Raw genomic sequence first — 20,159 nt, forward strand, 5'->3', positions numbered from 1 at the left:
AGCTCTCCTGCTGTTGTAGCGCTATCTACTCAGGGGATTAGAGCTGTGTAACTACGTTGTTCAGCTGTGTTGATTTTTCACACCCCTGAGCAATAATTATACCGATAAATGTCTGTAGTGAAGACCAGACAGTTTTCTCTTGTGTTTTATGCATTTACATCACTTCTCCCTTACCACCTACTTCTTGGAAAGATTTAAAGTGTGAAAAGAGAGGTATTTTTCCTCATGATGCAAACATTCCCACATAGGAGATGCCTTCCACCAACACGCATGGCAGAAGAACCAGAGATATATGAACTCTCAGAAGTGTTGGGACAAACCACAACTTGAGCCAGGGTTCAGTTGTTGGCAATGGGGATTAAAAGAAAACTAACATATACGACAAGGATTTGTGATCTTTGAATATATTACCGTTACTAGTGAAAATGAAATTATAGGTGAAGTTATTGGTTAAAGAGTAAGAGACTAATTGTTTGATAATCTGAATTATTTTGGAAAACTGAAAGTTGTCTTGTTTTTTTTCTTTTTTTAGTCGTACATGAAATGATGGCTAATCTTCAAAAGTTAAATTGATTTAATTTACCCCCTGTAGTGTAAGGAGTTCTGGTAGAAAACCTCACTCCAAAGGTTGGGGTGGGAGAATAGGTGTTAGCGTGTAGAAGAGAATATTGGGCCCATATAGATTTTATTTTTTTGTATTTCAAATAGAGCATATTTTACTTAGCTTCAAAGTCAATTTCTATTAAAGGAAAACTACTCGAGGAGTCAAGTTGTATAAGTTTTTACCGGCTTACACTGTAAGGGTCACTGACTTCCCCACTTCTCTAATTTGCAAAGGAAAGGCCTGACATCTGTCATAGGATGTGTCCAGCAGGTAGGAAAGCTGCAGTTGTCAACCATCAATACCAAGGAAAAGGCTGAAGTCCATTGCCTTTCATATCAAAAAGCCATCCAGAGGCTGGTCTACACTGAAAAGCTATGTTGATATGGCCACATCTCTCAGGGGTGTGAAAAATCCACTCTTCTGAGAGAAGTAGTTAATGTGACCTGAGTCCCAGTATAGACAGTGTTAGGTTGTCAGAAGAATATTTCCAGTGTTTGAAGGGTAGACACAGCCTTAGACAGGTTGATCCCCTCTGGGAAGCGAGTCGTGACATCAGTTCCAATTTTGACCCATCTCCCTGTATGTGAGAGAGCTGCTAGTATGGAGGGCTGAGCCAGGTATCCGATCACCTGGTTCAATTGAGGGAAAAGCTCTTAATACCCATCAGTCCAAAGACTGAGGGAAATGGAGCGTTCCAACCATTGTCATTTTAGTATTTTATTGTTCCTCTCTCTGTTTTTTGTGCTGGCCTTTCTGTTATATTAGAGTGTGGCTGTATAGCTCAGTGTATGTGTGATAAATGCTCTTTGGTGCCAGTTGGCAAAGAGGTCAAAGTAATTCACAAGAAACTCCTGTCTCAGACCCGACAAACTCATCCCACCTAATGCACTGATTTTTATGATATTTATCCAGGAAGCATAGCAGTGAGATCTGTACTGAAACCCTGTAAATTATTGTTACTCCTGATCACTTCAAGAGGTGGGTATGAGTCCTATTGAAGGAGTAATGTAAGTATATGGAACATTATGCCCATATAGTATTGTCATGACAGTGAGTCACCCCAGTCACAGGTCTTGTTGGGGACAGCCCATTCAAGTGGGAGGGAATTGTCACCCATCCCTTGCTAGCCAGTTATGCGATGTATTGCTGCATTGTCAGCCTTTGCACCAGCCCAGAAAAGCCAATGGAAAACTATCAAAGACAAATTATAGACATTGAATCCCTGTGGAAGTGAAAAGGACAATATGACAATGAGGAAATGGTCCATTCTGTGAATATACACAAAAGACTGATTCAGTTTATGACAGGGTGGAGAGAAACACTCTGGGTCCATTCACCAAGGAGATCACTAATGACCAGTGGTGCTTCAAGAAAGGCAGAGGCCTGGCTCCTAGGGACTAGCAATCACTGCAATAGACTGTCACCTCACACGTCAGTCTACTTAGATAGGGAAGGGAGCTATTAAAGTGTAGGTTGCATTTTGTGATTTTGTTTTGTTGGTAATGGTTGGTTTCCATCACTCACATTTGTTTCTTTTTAAAACTCTGTCCCGTGGTAAAGAAATTTTTGTTTGTTCGATAACTGTGCTCAAGTGCTGTGTGTGATACCAGTAAAACTGGTAACCTGGGATGTACCATTGCTTTGGGCAGAGAGGATCTGGGATTTTTCTGAGCCCTTGTCTAACCTAGGGGAGGGGATCGATCTAAGTTATGCAACTTCAGCTACATGAATAACGTAGCTGAAGTCGATATACTTAGATCGACTTACTGTGGTGTCTTCGTCGCGGTGAGTCGACTGCTGCAGCTCCCCCGTAGACTCTGCCTGCGCCTCTCACTGAGCTGGAGTACAGTCGAGGGGAGAGCACTCGGGGATCGATTTAGTGCATCTACACTAGATGCGATATATCGACCCCCACTAGATCGATCGCTGCCCGCCGATTCGGCAGGTAGTATAGACATACCCCGATTATCTGGTGATTGGAGCTAGACCCCGGAGGGGGACACATTGAAGGAACTCAGGGGTTAAGGTGTCTCTATTGTCAACTGTCAGGGCTGCTGTGGCTCAGAGGAGGGTGCTTGAGTGCCTGACAGGCTGCTGAGCTTGGTCGCTAACATCCAGCTGCCAAAAGTCCTTCTTAGTAGTGGCAGGTGGCAACAAGGAGACTCACAGCCCTCAGCACCCTTAGAATGGTCACAATGTGCATCTATGTTGATCCACCTGTCAGATCCACACAGGGAAAGCTCCCTATAGCATAGCTCCCTGACTCAAAATAGCCCTAAAACTCTGCCCTATGAAATCATGGAACATGTGCTCTTCGCTCTGTGAAAGCATGTAAAGAATCCAAGCGCTGGAGAGTTTGGGCCTGTCATAAACAGATAGTTAAGGGTTAATGTCTCTTTTACCTGTAAAGGGTTAAGAAGCTCACTAAACCTGGCTGACACCTGACCAGAGGACCAGACCAGATACTTTCAAATCTTGGTGGTGGGAAGTCTTTTGTTTGTGCTCTTTGTTTTGTTGTTGTTCGCTCTTGGGACTAAGAGGGACCAGACGTCCATCCAGGCTCTCCAAATCTTTCTGCATCAGTCTCTCATGTTTCAAACTTGTAAGTAATTAGCCAGGCAAGGCGTGTTAGTCTTATCTTTGTTTTCTCAACTTGTAAATGTCCCTTTTTTTTGCTGAAAGGAGTTTACCTCTGCTTGCTGTAACTTTGAATCTAAGGCTAGAGGGGGTTTCCTCTGGACTATATGAATCTAAGTACCCTGTAAAGTATTTTCCATCCTGATTTTACAGAGATGATTTTTGCCTTTCTTTCTTTAATTAAAAGCTTTATTTTTTAAGAACCTGCTTGATTTTTCCTTGTTTTAAGATCCAAGGGGATTGGGTCTGGACTCACCAGGGATTGGTGAGGGGAAAGGAGTGGGGGGAATGGTTAATTTCTCCTTGTTTTAAGATCCAAGGGGTTTGGATCTGTGTTCACCAGGGAATTGGTGAAGCCTCTCAAGGCTGCCAAGGGAGGGGAAAGTTTTGGGGTAACAGAGTGTCCCAGACACTGAAATTCTGGGTGATGGCAGTATACCAGATCTAAGCTAGTAATTAGGCGTAGAAGTGTCCATGCAGGTCCCCCACATTTGTACCCTAAAGTTCAAAGTGGGGGGGAAAAACCTTCACATGGTGAGCAGCGGTGTGAATTATTTTTTCTCTCCTTTCTAGCTGCTTAGAAAGCTGCCTGAGGGCAGAGGTGTTAAGTTTTTTAACAAGGGTCTTTGTTAAGAGGAGGCTTCAAGCTGTGAGCAAGCAGATAGCAAAAGGAATTTACAAGCTGAATTGTTTTTTCTTTCTACTTCTTGGGTATAGCTAGTGTGATAGACCCAGGCCAGGTGGGTATAGCAGAAGGCAGATATACTGGCCACTGGATTAACAGTTTTCTGTTCCCTGACTGACCAGAGCAGGGGCTGCTCCAGGCTAATGAGAACACCTGACTCTAATTAAGGCCCTGCTGATACTATAAAAAGGGCTCACTCCAGTCAGGCAGGGGAGCCAGAGGAGAGGAAGTGCAGTTGAAGGGCTGGTTACTGAAGACACCCTCAAACCATCGTTAAGTGAGCCCTAAGGTAAGGGAGAAGAAGGGAGAAGCAAGAGAGCTGTGGGGAAGTGGCCCAGGGAAATGTAGCAACTCTGGCAGTGAAAGGTTGGCTGCCAACAACTGCTACCATTAGGGTCCCTGGGCTGGAACCCGGAGTAGAGGGCGGGCCCGGGTTCCCCCCCAACCCACCACTACAGGAACATCTGGAAGGGGAAGTCAGGTCCCTGTCAGGACAGGAGGCTAAACAGAGACTGTGGCAGTTCTCTCACCAACCTCCTTGCAGCCTATGATGAAAAGGGCTCAGTAGACTGTAACCCTGGCCCTAGAGAGAGAAGGGCTATGTGGAGGGTCACAGTGAGCCACTGAGGCAGCATAAACCGCCTAGAAGCGCAGGACCCACCGGAGCAGGGTCAGAGCTCTGCCACACTAGTTAGAAAATCTCTGTTAACCAAGCAGCCCTGAGCTGAGTGCATCCCAGTCAGTGAGCTGCAGAGGGGTGTGGCCAGCACAAGAAAGCAGAAAAAGGAGTATCAAGGAAGCAGTTAAATAGGAACTGGCTAGACTGGACACAGAAGAAAAAGCCAAAGAAGCTGACCACAAAAGAGCTATGGAGATGAAACAAAAAGAGATGGAGACGGGAGAAAAAGAGCTGAAAGAGAGAGAAAGCATGAACTGGACTTAGCAAAGGCTAAGCAGGATGGACCAGCCAACCCTTCTCCAGGCACTGTTTCCCATCCCAGAAAATTTCCCACCTACAAGGCAGGTGATGATACTGAGGCCGCCTTGGAAAATTTTGAAAGGGCCTGCCTTGGGTACAGCATCTCTGCAGACCAGTACATGATAGGGCTGAGGCCACAGCTCAATGGACCCTTAGCAGAGATGGCAGCTGAAATGCCTAAGGAACACATGAATTATTATAATCTTTTTCAAACCAAGGCCAGAATCAGAATGGGGCTAACACCTGAGCATGCCCGTCGGTGGTTCAGAGCCCTAAGGTGGAAATCAGATGTGTCATTTACCCAACACGCCTACCGCATTGGAAAGAATTGGGAGGCCTGGATATCAGGAGCAAATGCTAAAAATCTGGAAGAGCTGGCCTTCCTAATGCAAATGGAGCAGTTTTTAGAGGGTGTTCCTGAGGAAACAGAAAGGTACATCCTAGATGGGAAGCCCAAAACTGTAACCGAGGCAGGGGAGATTGGAGCCAGATGGGTGGAAGTGGTACAAAAAAGAAAAAAAAACTACTAGCAAGGGGAGCGAATATCAGTGGGGGCAAACCGAAAATAACCCCTATCACCGGGGGCAACCCAAGACCCCACCCACAACCCAAGGAAAGCCCCAGACACCCTATTGTCCCACCTCACCAGTCTCCAGCAACTCACCTCAGCCTAATGACCAGTCAGCTGGGCGATGTTTTAAATGTAATGAACTGGGACATATAAAGGCCAACTGCCCCAAGAACCCCAACCAAGTACAGTTCATTACACCACCACCACACCAAAGATCCCCAGGCCCAGATGCCTCTCAAATACCCTCGGAGCGAAGGGAAACCTTGAGAGTGGGCGGGAAGAAGGTTATCGCGTGGAGCGACACCGAGGCACAAGTGTCAGCTATCCACCAATCCTTAGTGAACCCCAAATTCATCAACCTAGAGGCCCAAGTGACAATTCACCCATTCATGTCATTATCTTTAAACTTGCCTGCAGCTGAATTGCCTGTCCAGTGATGTCAAGAATGTGGACTTTTGCAGTCTATGACAATTATCCCATCCCCATGCTACTGGGGGAAGTCTTGGCCAACCAGGTGAAGCTGGCCAAGAGGTGGGAATGGTCATACGCGGCCAGGCCAACCAAGCTTCCACTTCCACCCCTGTTCCTGAGCCGTCCACAAGGGCCCCGTCTGTGTTACCAGAGACCCAGACAGAGGCGGTGGAACTGGATCCCCTACCAACGACTGCAACAGCCATAGTGCATCCAGTCCCGGAACTGGAAAAGCAACCAGCACCAGAACCATTGCCAGCACTGACGCCAGTGCTTGCAAACCCATCTACAACTCCAGTGCCAGAGGGCACCAGTGGGCATGAACTGGCAGAAACAGCAGACCACCCTACCTAAGAGGCTGAGCCAGAGCCTGAAATATCTCCAAGTGCACCAGCGGAAAGTGGTTCACAATCAACGAAAACAACCCCATCACCTACATCGCTTCCAGAGGGACCAAGCCCAAGTCCACAGTCTAAGGAGGAACTGGTGTCTCCAGCCTCAAGAGAACAGTTCCAGACTGAGCAGGAAGCAGATGACAGCCTCAAGAAAGCTTGGGCGGTGGCACGGAGCACCCCACCGCCTCTCAGGTCTTCTAACTGATCCCGTTTTGTCGTAGAACAAGGACTTTTATACAAGGAGACTCTTTCTGGTGGACACCAGGAAGACTGGCATCCTCAAAAACAGTTGGTAGTTCCAACTAAGTACCGGGTAAAGCTCTTAAACTTAGCCCATGATCATCCCAGTGGCCATTCTGGGGTGAACAGAACCAAAGACAGGTTGGGGAAGTCCTTCCACTGGGAGGGAATGGGCAAGGACGTTGCTAATTATGTCCGGTCTTGTGAGGTGTGCCAAAGAGTGGGAAAGCCCCAAGACCAGGTCAAAGCCCCTCTCCAGCCACTCCCCATAATTGAGGTCCCATTTCAGCGAGTAGCTGTGGATATTCTGGGTCCTTTCCCAAAAAAGACCCCCAGAGGAAAGCAGTACATACTTACTTTCATGGATTTTGCTACCTGATGGCCAGAAGCAGTAGCTCTAAGCAACACCAAGGCTAAAACTGTGTGCCAGGCCTTAGCAGACATTTTTGCCAGGGTAGGTTGGCCCTCCGACATCCTTACAGATTCGGGAACTAATTTCCTGGCAGAGATCATGAAAAATCTTGGGAAGCACATGGGGTGAATCACTTGGTTGCCACCCCTTACCACCATCAAACCAATTGCCTGGTGGAGAGGTTTAATGGAACTCTGGGGGCCATGATACGTAAATTCATAAATAAACACTCCAATGATTGGGATCTAGTGTCGCAGCAGTTGCTTTTTGTCTACAGGGCTGTACCACATCCCAGTTTAGGGTTTTCACCATTTGAGCTTGTGTATGGCCACAAGGCTAAGGGGTCATTACAATTGGTGAAGCAGCAATGGGAGGGGTTTATGCCTTCTCCAGGAACTAACATTCTGGACTTTGTAAGCAGCCTACAAAACACCCTCCGACACTCTTTAGCCCTTGCTAGAGAAAACCTAAAGGATGCTCAAGCAGAGCAAAAGGCCTGGTACGATAAACATACCAGAGAGCGTTCCTTCAAAGTAGGGGACCAGGTTATGGTCTTGAAGGCGCAACAGGCCCATAAAATGGAAGCGTCATGGGGAGGGACATTCACGGTCCTAGAGCGCCTGGAAGCTGTTAACTATCTCATAGCATTCCTCACTTCAACCCTAAAGCCTAAAGTGTACCATGTTAATTCTCTAAAGCCCTTTTATTCCAGAGAATTACAGGTTTGTCAGTTTACAGCCCAGGGAGGAGATGACGCTGAGTGGCCTGAAGGTGTCTACTACAAAGAAAAAAGTGACGGGGGCATGGAAGAGGTAAACCTCTCCACAACCCTGGAACGTCTGCAAATGGCAACAGATCAAGAAGCTGTGCACTAGCTTTGCCCCAGTGTTCTCAGCCACCCCAGGATGGACCAAACGGGCATACCACTCCATTGACACAGGTAATGCTCACCCAATTAGAACCCCACCCTACAGGGTGTCTCCTCATGCCCAAGCTGCTGTAAAACGGGAGATCCAAAACATGCTACAGATGGGTATAATGTGCCCCTCTAACAGTGCATGGGCATCTCCAGTGGTTCTAGTACCCAAACCAGATGGGGAAATAAGCTTTTGCGTGGACTACCGTAAGCTAAATGCTGTAACTCGTCCCGACAACTATCCAATGCCACGCACCAATGAGCTATTGGAAAAACTGGGACGTGCCCAGTTCATCTCTACACTAGACTTAACCAAGGGGTACTGGCAAGTACTGCTAGAAGAACCCGCCAAAGAAAGGTCAGCACACACACAACCCAATGGCAAAATCTTTCCATCGATAATAATCAAAACTAACAGATGGACAAAGTAAGAATCATGTTGCTTGAGAACTTATCCTATTCTAATCCTCTAGGGTTCCCTTTTGCCTTAGGCACCACCACGTGGGCATTTCATATCCCTCCTCATTTTCACACAGAGGCACAGTTTCCTTTGCACAGATCCATGAACAGCAAAACCTCCCTGTGTCTATTGTCTGAGCCAGGGCATTCGATTCCACTGAAACCTTCTCTCCTGCAATGGCAATGGTCAGACAGAGGGAATGCATCCACCTTCCCCCTGGCAGTGAGATATTCACTCTCCTCTTCATGCTGCTGCTGTTATTCCATGAGTCATCAAGGATGGAATAAAAAGCTGAGTTTACTCCAGGGTGAGGAAAGAAAGGAGCCATCAACGCCCTCAAAAATCTCAGTGCCCAGAGAAAACCTGCCTCTGTTATTGGACTCCCAGAGGTGCTGGCAATACAACGGGAAAAGGGACTGTCTGAATTGCCAAGGCAGGGAATGAACAATCTACAGCAACATCATTAACCACAAACACACTCTAGCCATGCTCCAGCCAGTAGGGAAATGGGCAGGAATTCTTGCGGTTCAGCCATGGCCACACGTACAGAGCTGCACAGCAGTGAGTGTGCTGGGAAAGCTGGTCTGAGCAAACAATTTGTAATGACCCTTCAGTGAGAACAGAACCAGAGTGTAGAAATGCCCCTGTGTTAAGTGGCTGTGGCTGAGGCCTTAGGTAGCTGGGCTAGAAAACCATGGGTGCCTTTCTGTGAAGGTTTGATCCTTGCCAGCTAGGCAAGGCTGGTGTGTGGTGTCTCCATGGCTGTACTTCCAGGGTCTGATCACAACAGTGCCATAGGGAGCCAAGCCTAGACATATTCAGAGGCTAAGGCCAGGTCAATGTTTCAAACTGTTTTCAAACTTCCAAATTGTCGAAGAAAAACTATTTTTTAAAGTTCAACAGAATTCATATGAGAGAACCATTGAGTGGAAAACAAATGGATCAGTGAAAATAGAGATCCATAATATTACTGCAAATCAGCCCCGAGAATTTGTAAATGAAATTGATGGGTTCCATAGTGATGTAGATATGATGGTTCTTCCTGGAATTTGTGCTATGTTACCTAACAGAGGCCCTTGTTGTTATTTGGTTACCCAATTAGTGAATAATCATACGACTACCCAAAGAGTTTGTTCTGCTACTGGAAATTTTACCTGTATTGAGACCATTCCAGTGACTGATAATGTGACCTGTACTTTGTTGCAATACACTCCCTCTTATGCTGTTAATATTAATGCCTCTCGGAAATATATGGAGGTCTACAACCAACAGATGTGGTATAGACCTACCCTGAGGGGAAATGTGGCAGAATATCGGTGGACTGTACTTAACACTACACTAGGGACTGTGAAGTTTACATTGCCTTTATCTAGTTTTCAGATCACCTCTACATATCCAAATTGTTCACAAGGGGCTGCCATTAGATTAGCACAACAGAGGGCCTGGGTTATTTCCTCTAGAAAGAAGAGGGATCTGGCTGGATCCTTGTGGGATGGGGCCAATTCTGCAGCTGCTGTTTGGAATATTTTTAAGACCCAGGAACATGATGAGAAATTGGGCCAATTAGAGAAGGCCACTGGCCTAATTTCTAGGGCACAGCTAACCCAAGTGCAAACCGGAGTGGGTGAGTTACATGTCATTTCCGCCCTTAGTATTATGACCCAGAATTTATTGAGAGAGATGGTACTGCATATCACTGAGGCTGGGAAGGCATTGCAGTGGGATCTAGCATGTTCGGAAATTCAGGATTTCCTGAATGACCAGCTGATGGCCATTCGGAATGATCTAGTGCACCAAGCTTGGCCCACTGCCCTTACAGACACGTCAGGAGTACCATCTGATCTGTGGCCATGGAGACATACTTGGAGACTTTCTGGATGGAAGTGTGGACGTTCACAGTGCTCCTTCCAAGCATATGGACCGGTTAAGGGGGTGTGGGCTCCCACATACCGAATCCTGCCGGGTCTGTGGGGAGGATGCATGTGGGATTGGGTGATTCACCGAGATATCTGGGAAGTGAGACCGCCTGATTCTCCTAATCGATTTTTAGTTAGTGCTCCTGGGATTACAGCTGATATTTGGATGGGGTTGGGAAATCTATGGACATTTTGGCCGTTAGAACCACCACAGCTTCAGTGTATACGGAAGCTGAAGCCAGGGGAAGTTGTCACTGTTTATGACAATATTTGCTGGGAGGGTAGAGGTCAAGGAACTACCCTTACAGGACACCCACTTTTTCAGGCTAATGATAGCTGTGTGTACGTTAATACCACCACATTACAAGATATACATATTAATCTTACCACTGCTGCAGGCAATCATATCATTTACTGGCCTGCAGATAGAATGTTGCATGTAGCTCTTAGATTTCAGGTATATTTTAATTGGACTAAAGTAGTGCCTGATTGGTTTCAGAATTTGCTTTCATTGTTACCAGAGGTTCACAGAATCTCTGACTTGCAAGGGCAAATTCACATGCTTCAGAATATATATCATGCTGAAAAGAATGCCTTTCATACAGCTTATAGAGTGTCTACTTTATGTACTAAGTATGATGTATTGTGCTTTGTTACCAAAACTGTATGACAACCCCATTATTTTATTCCTATGGGGATGTTATTGTTTGTAGTGTTGTTAGTTGGTGTGGGATTCTGTTGTTGTTGTTGTTGTTGTAAAAGACGTAATGATGGTAATAATACTTTTCATGTTCATGCTAATCATGCATTGTCATTACATCCCATAACCACACCTAAGGTTGACATGTCTGCTGTAGACTCTGAAATCCATGGTTTAATGCAAATTGAGATTTGAAGTATTTGTTGTACTATAAGTACAAAAGGGGGGAGTGTGGAGGCCAAGAAATAATTAATAAAGGTTTGAAGGGATCTTAATGTATGTTAGCTAATTTAGCAGGAGTTAGGCTGTGATATGCTGTAAGATAATGTGGTACAGAGTGAATTGTGTGAAAAGTCATTACGACCTTGTAAAATGCAGTCTTGTTTTCTGTTCTAGTATTGAAGACAAATAAGATAGCGAATAGGCTTATGTATAAACAAATGCAAATGTTTTCCTTCAATGTCTCCAGGATTGTTAGCCATTGTCTGTAACGAAGGTATAAATGATTGTTATGATTGTTTACTAATTGAGAGAGATTCGTCCGGGACAAGGGGCAACCCAGCTTCCTATGACACTCCCTCTTGTGATCACTAGAGAAAGTAATAAAGTATTTGATTTTGCTGTACCCAAACAAAAAGCGAGAACTTAGTTTTTCTTTGACAAAACAGTGAGTCTATGCTGCTGCAGCTCAGTAATGGAGATGCTCTATGCCAGGGTTTCTCAAATGTCCTTTCACTGCAACCTCCTTCTGCCAAAATAACTTAATACATAGCCCTGGAAAGAGGGACCAAGCACCAAGCCCCCCCACTTGGGCGGGGGAGAGTGCCAAAGACTGAGCCCCAGTGCGGGGAGGGCAAAACCAAAGCCTGAGGGCGTGGCGGGGCTCAGACTTTTGGCTTCAGCCCCAGGACCCAACAAGTCTAATGCCAGCCCTGGTGACCCCATTAAAACAGGGTCACGACCCACTTTGCGGTCCTGACCCACAGCTTGAGAACCACTGCTCCATGCTGAGGGGGGACAGTTTTCCTGTTGGTGTAGTCAATCCACTTCCCCAGGAGGTGGCAGCTCTGTCATGGGGAGAAGCTATATCAGTGGGTGTGCAAGCTGTGGTGTTTACCACATTTAAGAAGTTTAATCAAACCCCATTTTTAAAACCACCTGTGGTCTGGGAATGGCAAAGGTGCTCGATGAAGCAGGGTCTGTCCTTCAAAGTCCTGGAGATCACGATTCCATATTCCTGTTGTAATGGGGGTATAGCTCAGTGGTAGAGTGTTTAACTGCAGATTAAGTGGTCCTTTGTTCAAACCCAGGTGCCCTCTTTAAAAAAAAATTCATTTCCATTCTCCATCATGTTCAGGAGCTCCACCATACAAGGATGCTTGAAATGAATGTGAACACTCAACATTTTGCTGTCCAAATGCATAAAAACCTAGCAAACCTGTCCATCAGCTGAAATCAGTTCCAATCCTCTAAGTGTCTAGTTTATGTTTTCATCAATTAAACAAAGGTATCATTCCCTGAAGCAGAGCACAAGTTTGAAATACAGGCAGCATAGAGCCAATATTCATAATGTCAACTACAAAAAAATGATACACATCTAGAGATAGCATCATTATAATCAGCCAATCAGCACCTCTCCATAGACCTCTTACACAACCACTTCTCTGAAATATTGGCTGCAAATATAGAACAGTGGTTGCAATGGTGATCTATAGAGTTACAGATTATGTCAATAACATCACAGGAGGTGACACAGCATCAGTGAGACTGATACTGGAATACTGCCTCCAGTTTTGGTGTCCTCATTTGAAAAAGATGTTGTGAAATTGGAGGTGGGGCAGCAAAGAGCCACCAAATGTTCTGAGGGCTGGAGAAAAATGCCTTCTAGTGAGTTATTAAAAGAGCTCAATCTGATTAGCTGATCAAAAGAAGATTGAAAGGTGACTTCATTGAAGTGCCTTAATGGAGAGAAAAGATTGGGTATTTAAGGGCTCTTTAATCTAGCAGAGAAAGGCATAAGAAGACTCAATAGCTGGAAGGTGAAAAGAGACAAATTCATATTACAACTAAGGCACAAAAATTCAACAGCGAGGATGATTCACCACAAGAACAAGCTACCAAGGGAAGTGATGGATTCTCCATCTCCTGATGTCATTTAATGAAGACAAGATGCCTTTCTGGAATGTGTTTGCCCCCAAAGTAGCTCTTGTTTCATACAGGAGGCCTGTGATATGCATGGGGGTCAGATTAGATGCTCTAATGGTCTCTTCTGGCCATAAAGTCGACTCATTTCTGAAAAACTGAGTGTAGCATTGGGAGCAGCGTCTGATGTTTCCCTGTCTAGCCGGCTTGCTGCCTAGAACGAACGCTCCTTGAGTGGGGTGATCCTCAGGGAGTAGCTCAAACCTCCAAAGTGCCTGGCCAGGGGCAGGACATTGGCACAGCAAGGGAGGGGTGTGGCAGTGACATCACAAAGGCCTTTTGCAGGACCTCAGCCTATTGGTCCAAGGTGGTGGGGAGGTGGTGACCTCACAGAGAGATGCTGACATCAGCCAGGCAGGACCGCGGCGAGGGGCCAGGGAAACCTCAGAGACCCCTGTGGCTTTGCTTCAGCAAGTCTCCTTCTCCAGGTCTCTCTCTGAGGACTGAGAGAGTATTCGGGTTCACGGACGTGAGTGCCAGGAGGAACCTCTTTCGAGTTTTCTCCTTCCCTTTTAGTGATTTTACTAGAAAACAGCCGTCCCTGTTTAGAAGGTAAGAGCCTCCTCGAGGTCTGAAACCTGTTCAGTCTGATCCATCTGGTGACAGGTCACTTCCCTTCTCTATACCTCAGGCTCCTCCCCATCTGCCCAATGGGAACAAGGACAGTTCTCGAGCTCTGGGCAGTTGTGAGCCTGAGTGAGATAAGGGGCGATAAAGCCCTGTGTGAAGGAGAAAGGGGAGTTTCACGGTGTTTAGCACCAAGGAATTCTAAAGTTTGCTAAAATGTCTAGTCTGTGGAAACAAGAAATGGTCGGGGCCAAAATTTTTAACCATTGCCTTTTCTAAATCCCGTTCAGGGGTGTGAGTCCCTGTCTTTTAGGTACCTGGGGTTCTTTGCCAGCAGGAGAGAAGAGGTTCCTGCCTCCATTTTTGTGGTCTTAACAAACCAGGTGTTGTGCCCCAGTTCTTGTCTGAGATCCCTGAAAAAGAACATCTTCCCATCCATGAACAAGACAGGACCTATCTTTCAAAGGGGAACAAAGAGACACCTGGGACTTGCAGACTAGCTAGCCTCACTTCCATAGCTGGAGAGATCCTGGAATACATTCTTAAACAGTTTGTCAGCAGCACCTACAGGATACCTTGGTTCTTAAGACGAGTGAGCATGGATTTGTCAAGAACAAATCATCCCAAACCAATCCTCTTTCCTTCTTGGGCAGGGTTCCGGGCCTAGTGGAGGTGGGTAAACTGTAGATGGGATCTATCTTGGGGTTACTAAGGCTTTTGACACAGTCCCACAGGACATTCTCACAAGCAAACAAGGGAAATGCGGTCTAGATGCAATCAGTGTCATGTGGGTGCAGAGCTGGTTGAAAGCCCAGACTCCAAGGGCCCTTCTCCAGGTTTGGCTGCCCGACGGAGAGGGTGCACCTAGTGGGTCCAGCAGGGATCAGTCCGGGGTCTGGTACTATTCAATAGTTTCATGAATGATTTGGAAAATGGAGTGGAGAGCATGCTTCTAAAATGTGCAAATGACACCAAGCACTTTGGAGCTCAGGATTGGAATTCAAAACGCCCATAACAAATTGGAGACTTGGTCTTCTTGAGCCAAACCCCATGGCTGGGCCCCTCTCTCTAGACTGAGCTGAAGTGAAACCCCAGAGCCAAACACTCCTCCTCCTGGGCAGTGCGCTCCGACCTTGAATGGTCAGATGTTGCTTAGCTCTGTCAGAGCAGCTTTGGCTGGGGGATTCTCCCAGCACTTTCCAATAGTGGGAAGGTACGAAATCCCCATTTGCCTGCTGGGGATGGAGCCCTGGGGGGGGAGCAACTTGCCCAAAGTCCCACCGGAAAAGGAAAACAACCAGCAGTGGAACCAATAGGGGTGTCAGGATCATGGAGGCGCTGTCACCCCCACACTAGGACGGCATTCTGCACCCCCTGCTGCTGGCCGAGTTTCTCTGTCCCTTGACAATAAGACAGTCTAAAACCCCAACCAGAGTTATTGTATCTGCTACCCAAGATCCATAAACCTGGAAATCCTGGACGCCCCATCATCTCAGGCATTGGCACCTTGACAGCAGGATTGTCTGGCTATGTAGACGCTCCATCATCATTCCACACAAAGATGGACTACAAGCCGTCAGGAACAGTATCCCCCATAATGTCACAGCAAACCTGGAGGCTGAACTTTGTGACTTTGTCCTCACCCATAACTATTTCACATTTGGGGACAATGTGTACCTTCAAGTCAGCGGCACTGCTATGGGTACTCACATGGCCCCACACTATGCCAACGTTTTTATGGCTGACTTAGAACATTTCCTCAGCTCTCGTCCCCTAAGGCCCCTACTCTACTTGTGCTACACTGATGACATCTTCATCATCTGGTCCCATGGAAAAGAAAACCCTTGAGGAATTCCACCATGATTTCAACAATTTCCATCCCACCTACAACCTCTGCCTGGAAGAGTCCACACAAGGGATCCACTTCCTGGACACTACTGTGCTAATCGATGGTCACATAAACACCACCCTATACTGGAAACATACTGAACGCTATATTTACCTACATGTCTCCAGCTTTCACCCAGACCACATCACACAATCCATTGTCTACAGCCAAGCTCTAAGATACAACCGCATTTGCTCTAACCCCTCAGACAGAGACAAACACCTACAAGATCTCTATCAAGCGTTCTTACAACTACAGTATCCACCTGCTGAAGTGAAGAAGCAGATTGACAGAGCCAGAAGAGTACCCAGAAGTCACCTACTACAGGACAGGCCCAACAAAGAAAGTAACAGAACCCCACTAGCCGTCACCTTCAGCCCCCAACTAAAACCTCTCCAGTGCATCATCAAGGATCTACAACCCATCCTGAAGGACAATCCCTCACTCTCACAGATCTTGGGAGACAGGTCAGTCCTTGCTTACTGACAGCCCCCCAACCTGAAGCAAATACTTACCAGCAACCACACAACAAAAACACTAACCCAGGAACCTATCCTTGCAACAAAACCTGTTGCCAACTCTGTCCACATATCTATTCAGGGGACACCATCATAGGACCTAATCACATCAGCAATGCCATCAGGGGCTCATTCACCTGCACATCTACCAATGTGATATGTGCCATCATGTGCCAGCAATGCCTCTCTGCCATGTACACTGGCCAAACCAGAGAGTCTCTACACAAAAGAATAAATGGACACAAATCAGACATCAAGAATTATAACTTTCAAACACAGCCAGAGAACACTTCAATCTCCGTGGTCACTCGATTACAGACCTAAAAGTCGCAATATTACAACAAAAAACCTTCAACAACAGACTCCCACGAGAGATGCTGAATTGGAATTAATTTGCAAACTGGATACCATTAAATTAGGCTTGAATAAAGACTGGGAGTGGGTGGGTCATTACACAAAGTAAAACTATTTCCCCATGTTTATTTGTCCCCCTACTGTTACTCACACCTTCTTGTCAACTGTTGGAAATGGGCCATCCTGATTATCACTACAAGTTTCTTTCTCCTGCTGATAATAGCTCACCTTAACTGCTCACTCTCATTATAGTGTGGATGGCAACACCCATTTTTTCATGTTCTCTGTGTATATATATATCTTCCTGCTGTATTTTCCACAGTATGCATCTGATTAAGTGGATTTTAGCCCACAAAAGCTTATGCTCAAATAAGTTTGTTAGTCTCTAAGGTGCCACAAGTACTCCTCATTATTTTTGCAGATAAATTAATGGAGGTTAAGTCCATTAATGGCTATTAGGCAGCCTGGGTAAGGAATGGTATCCCAAGCCTCTTTTTTTCAGAGGGTGGAGATGGATGGCAGGAAAGAGATCACTTGATCATTACCTGTTAGGTTCACTCCCTCAGGGGCACCTGGCTTTGGCCACTGTTGACAGAGAGGATATGGGGTTCGATGGACCTTTGGTCTGACCCAGTCTGGCCATTCTTATTTTCTTATGAAGGGAGGGGCAAAACCCTGCAACAGAGTTTCTGTAGTGTAGTGGTTATCATGTTTGCCTAACACACAAAAGGTCCCTGGTTCAAAAACACGATGGCTTAATTTTTCCCAACTCCTAGTGGCCTGTTCCTGCTGTTGTAGGAGCAGCAGTGATTTCTATGCTCAATAGGTCTGTTATACTTCCCCCATTCCCATTTTTGTCTCCTCTCCCTCTCTGAATGCCTGTGAAGTGGCTTTCCCCCTCTCCCTCCCACTCCCGCTCCCTCCTGGAATGCTTGTGGGATGAAGGGGCTGGTTGAACAGCTGGAAGAGCAGAAGAGCTCCTAGATAGACAAGGTGTCTGGGACTCTCATTAGGCAGAGATCACACACCCAGAGCATGGACATTGCCCAAGGTGGAGTGTGACCCACCAGATGCAGCCAAGTCATCTCTAGTCGCAGGCCATGAAGAGCAGGTCCTTAAAAGGGGAAGGGGCCCTGTGCTCAGGAGTCACTCACAAGCTTGTACCTCCAGTGACTGCCCTTCGCCTGGCCAGTGGTTTGCTGCATTGCAGTTCATTGTGCCTCAGGAAGACTTACCTTCATCACACCGTCCATCGCGGTGCTGGGGGACACTTACCTTGCAGAATCCTGTGCCTGCCTCTTGGCTTCCCAGGGGTGGCTACTTGCAGCCCAGGAGAAGAAGGATGGTTCTGGTAAAAGAAAGACAAGCAAAGCACTGGGAGGAAATTTGGGTGTGGGCTCTGCGCTGGGGGTGGGGTGCAGGAGGGGTGGTGCAGCTCCTAAAGTGACCGGTACACACAACCCTCCGGCAGCAGCTCCTACATGAGTGGGGCCAGGGGATCTCCATGTGCTGCTGTCTGCAGGCGCTGCCCCCAGAGCTCCCATTGGCTACAGTTCCTGGCCAATGGGAGCTGCAGAGTTGGTGCTCAGGGCAGGGGCAGCACGTGGAGACACGCCCCCCCACCCCAGGGGATGCTGGGACATGCCGGCCACTTCTGGGAGCGGCACGGAGGGACGGAGGTAGAGTGGGCAGGGAGCCACCTTAGTGCTGCTGGCACATCTCTGCACACCCGTTGGGGGAGGGGAGCAGAGGGACTCCATGTGCTGCCTGGTGTAGAGGCAGTGCACAGAGCTGCCTCCCCTCCCGGGTCTATTACAGGAGTGGGTGGGTGGGGTCTTTTGGCCTGCAAGGTGCAGCAGGTCAGACTAGATGATCACACTGGTCCCTTCTGACCTTAAAGGCTCTGAGTCTAAAAGGGAGAGGGAAGTAAAGGAATTTTTTTTTAAATAAACCAAGCACTGTAATACCAGGATGACTCCAACTGCTCATCCCACCCCTTTCTTCCTCCACTGGGTGTTTAATGACCTATTGGGAGTCAGGACACTGATTTTCTCATTCCATTGATAAACTGTGACTGAAACTAAACCAATTCCCAGTGGAGGAATCATCACATCGGCTGGGAATCAAACCCAGATCAACTGCTTAGAAGGCAGCTATGCTCACCACTATACCACCAATGCATCAGGTGAAAGCCTCTGATTCTTCACACTTGGTGTTTGGTCACCTTACTTCTCAGCATGAGGCAAATGTCTCTGTGGTCTCTGCCGTTCATGGTGGGGAGTTTCCCCACTGATAACAGTTCTTGCTGGGTCGGGGAGGGGAGAGAGAAGAGGCGTTTATTCTGTTTCATTCCTCTCCATTTTCTGTTCCTCCCCGTCCTTTCCAGGGTCCTCCCTTCCATTTCAGACTGTGCAGTGACACCCTCCCCGCACCCAGGACTCTCGAGCCTCTGGAGCAGCACGATCCCATGAGATCCTCAGTGACCAAGGGTCTTTTCCAACTTCCAGGAGACCCAGCTTGAATCTAAAGGAAGCTCTGTTCCTTCCTGGGGATCCTCTCTCCCTTCATGGAGATCAAGAGCATGAAGCCTCTGCCTTGCCTCCTGGGTCTGAATTAATGTCCCATTTCCCACTATCTGCTCGAAAGAAACATGTTTCTAACCCAGGTGAGCGGCGTTAATTCAGCTGGAATCCTTCACCCACATTCCTTAGGAGATACAGACTCTCTGTGACACAGACTGACTGGGGTTCACCTGTATCTGCATGTCCCCAATGGGGAAGGAAAGACACTGAGGGGGAAGGAAGAAGATGGACAGAAGGAGTCAAATGGGGTTAGACCAGAATAGGACATTTTCTGCCTGTTAAAATATACTAGACTCTAATTGCTTAAAACAAAACAAAAACCCACCAGCTTCTGTTTGAACCATCAGTTTTTCACAGAGCAGCCAAAGTGGTGAAGCACAGACACACATAACCACCTACAGCCCAAGTTTGTCTAAGAAGCAACTATAGTGGCTCATGCAGGGGGAAATACAGCTGTGGGTGTGAGTTCAGGCCTCACCCAGAGCGTTGGTTTTCATTAGCCACGGAGCTTCCCCCACTTGCTTTGCCCAGTTCACATGGAAAGTGCCATAGGAGGGTGATGAGAATAAATTCTAAACTCTGAAATGCGGAGGTTGGCCCAGAGATTGGGATAAGGGGTTTGAAGAGAAAAAGCTCTAAGAGTATAAAACCAGACAGTCTCCAGGGGCAGGTACGGTACAACGCCTCAACAGGGAGCCATTCGGGGGAGGGGGTTTCACTCCCTCTGTTAAATGTCCTGAGAGGTATTTGAAGATGAAGATAACGCCATGGCTAACAGGTGACTGGCACGTCCTGGGTTAAAGAAAGGGACCTGGGTTAATAGTCTGAAGATTTGCGTTACCGTCACTGTCTGACCCCCCTTCAGTGCGGAGCAGGTGTGTACGTTGCTGGGTGAAACGCACAGACTCCTGGAGAGCAGGGGCAGCTGTTTCCATGGCAGAGAGCCTGGCACTTAGGAGACTTTCTACACTTGCTATTTTGAAGCAATTCAGTAAAATAACAGAGGAGCTACAATGTCTGGTCCAAAATTTCAGCCCCCCTGGTGCAAAAACGCTATTTTAG

General features: G+C 47.0%; 1 protein-coding gene and 1 non-coding gene across 2 annotated transcripts in view; one reads left to right on the top strand and one right to left on the bottom strand.

Annotated features, from left to right (window-relative positions):
• LOC120381758 (zinc finger protein 420-like) overlaps positions 1-20,159 on the top strand; it is a gene marked incomplete at both ends in the record, with an annotated part of 237,354 nt that overhangs the window by 90,303 nt on the left and 126,892 nt on the right. The gene's annotated exons all lie outside the window — the stretch shown is intronic.
• On the bottom strand, positions 18,624-18,695 carry TRNAR-UCU. The gene has a single exon. It is a non-coding gene; the product is annotated as a tRNA-Arg (tRNA).

Source organism: Mauremys reevesii, linkage group 14 (assembly GCF_016161935.1).
Source record: "Mauremys reevesii isolate NIE-2019 linkage group 14, ASM1616193v1, whole genome shotgun sequence".
In the NCBI taxonomy this organism is placed as follows: domain Eukaryota; kingdom Metazoa; phylum Chordata; order Testudines; family Geoemydidae; genus Mauremys; species Mauremys reevesii.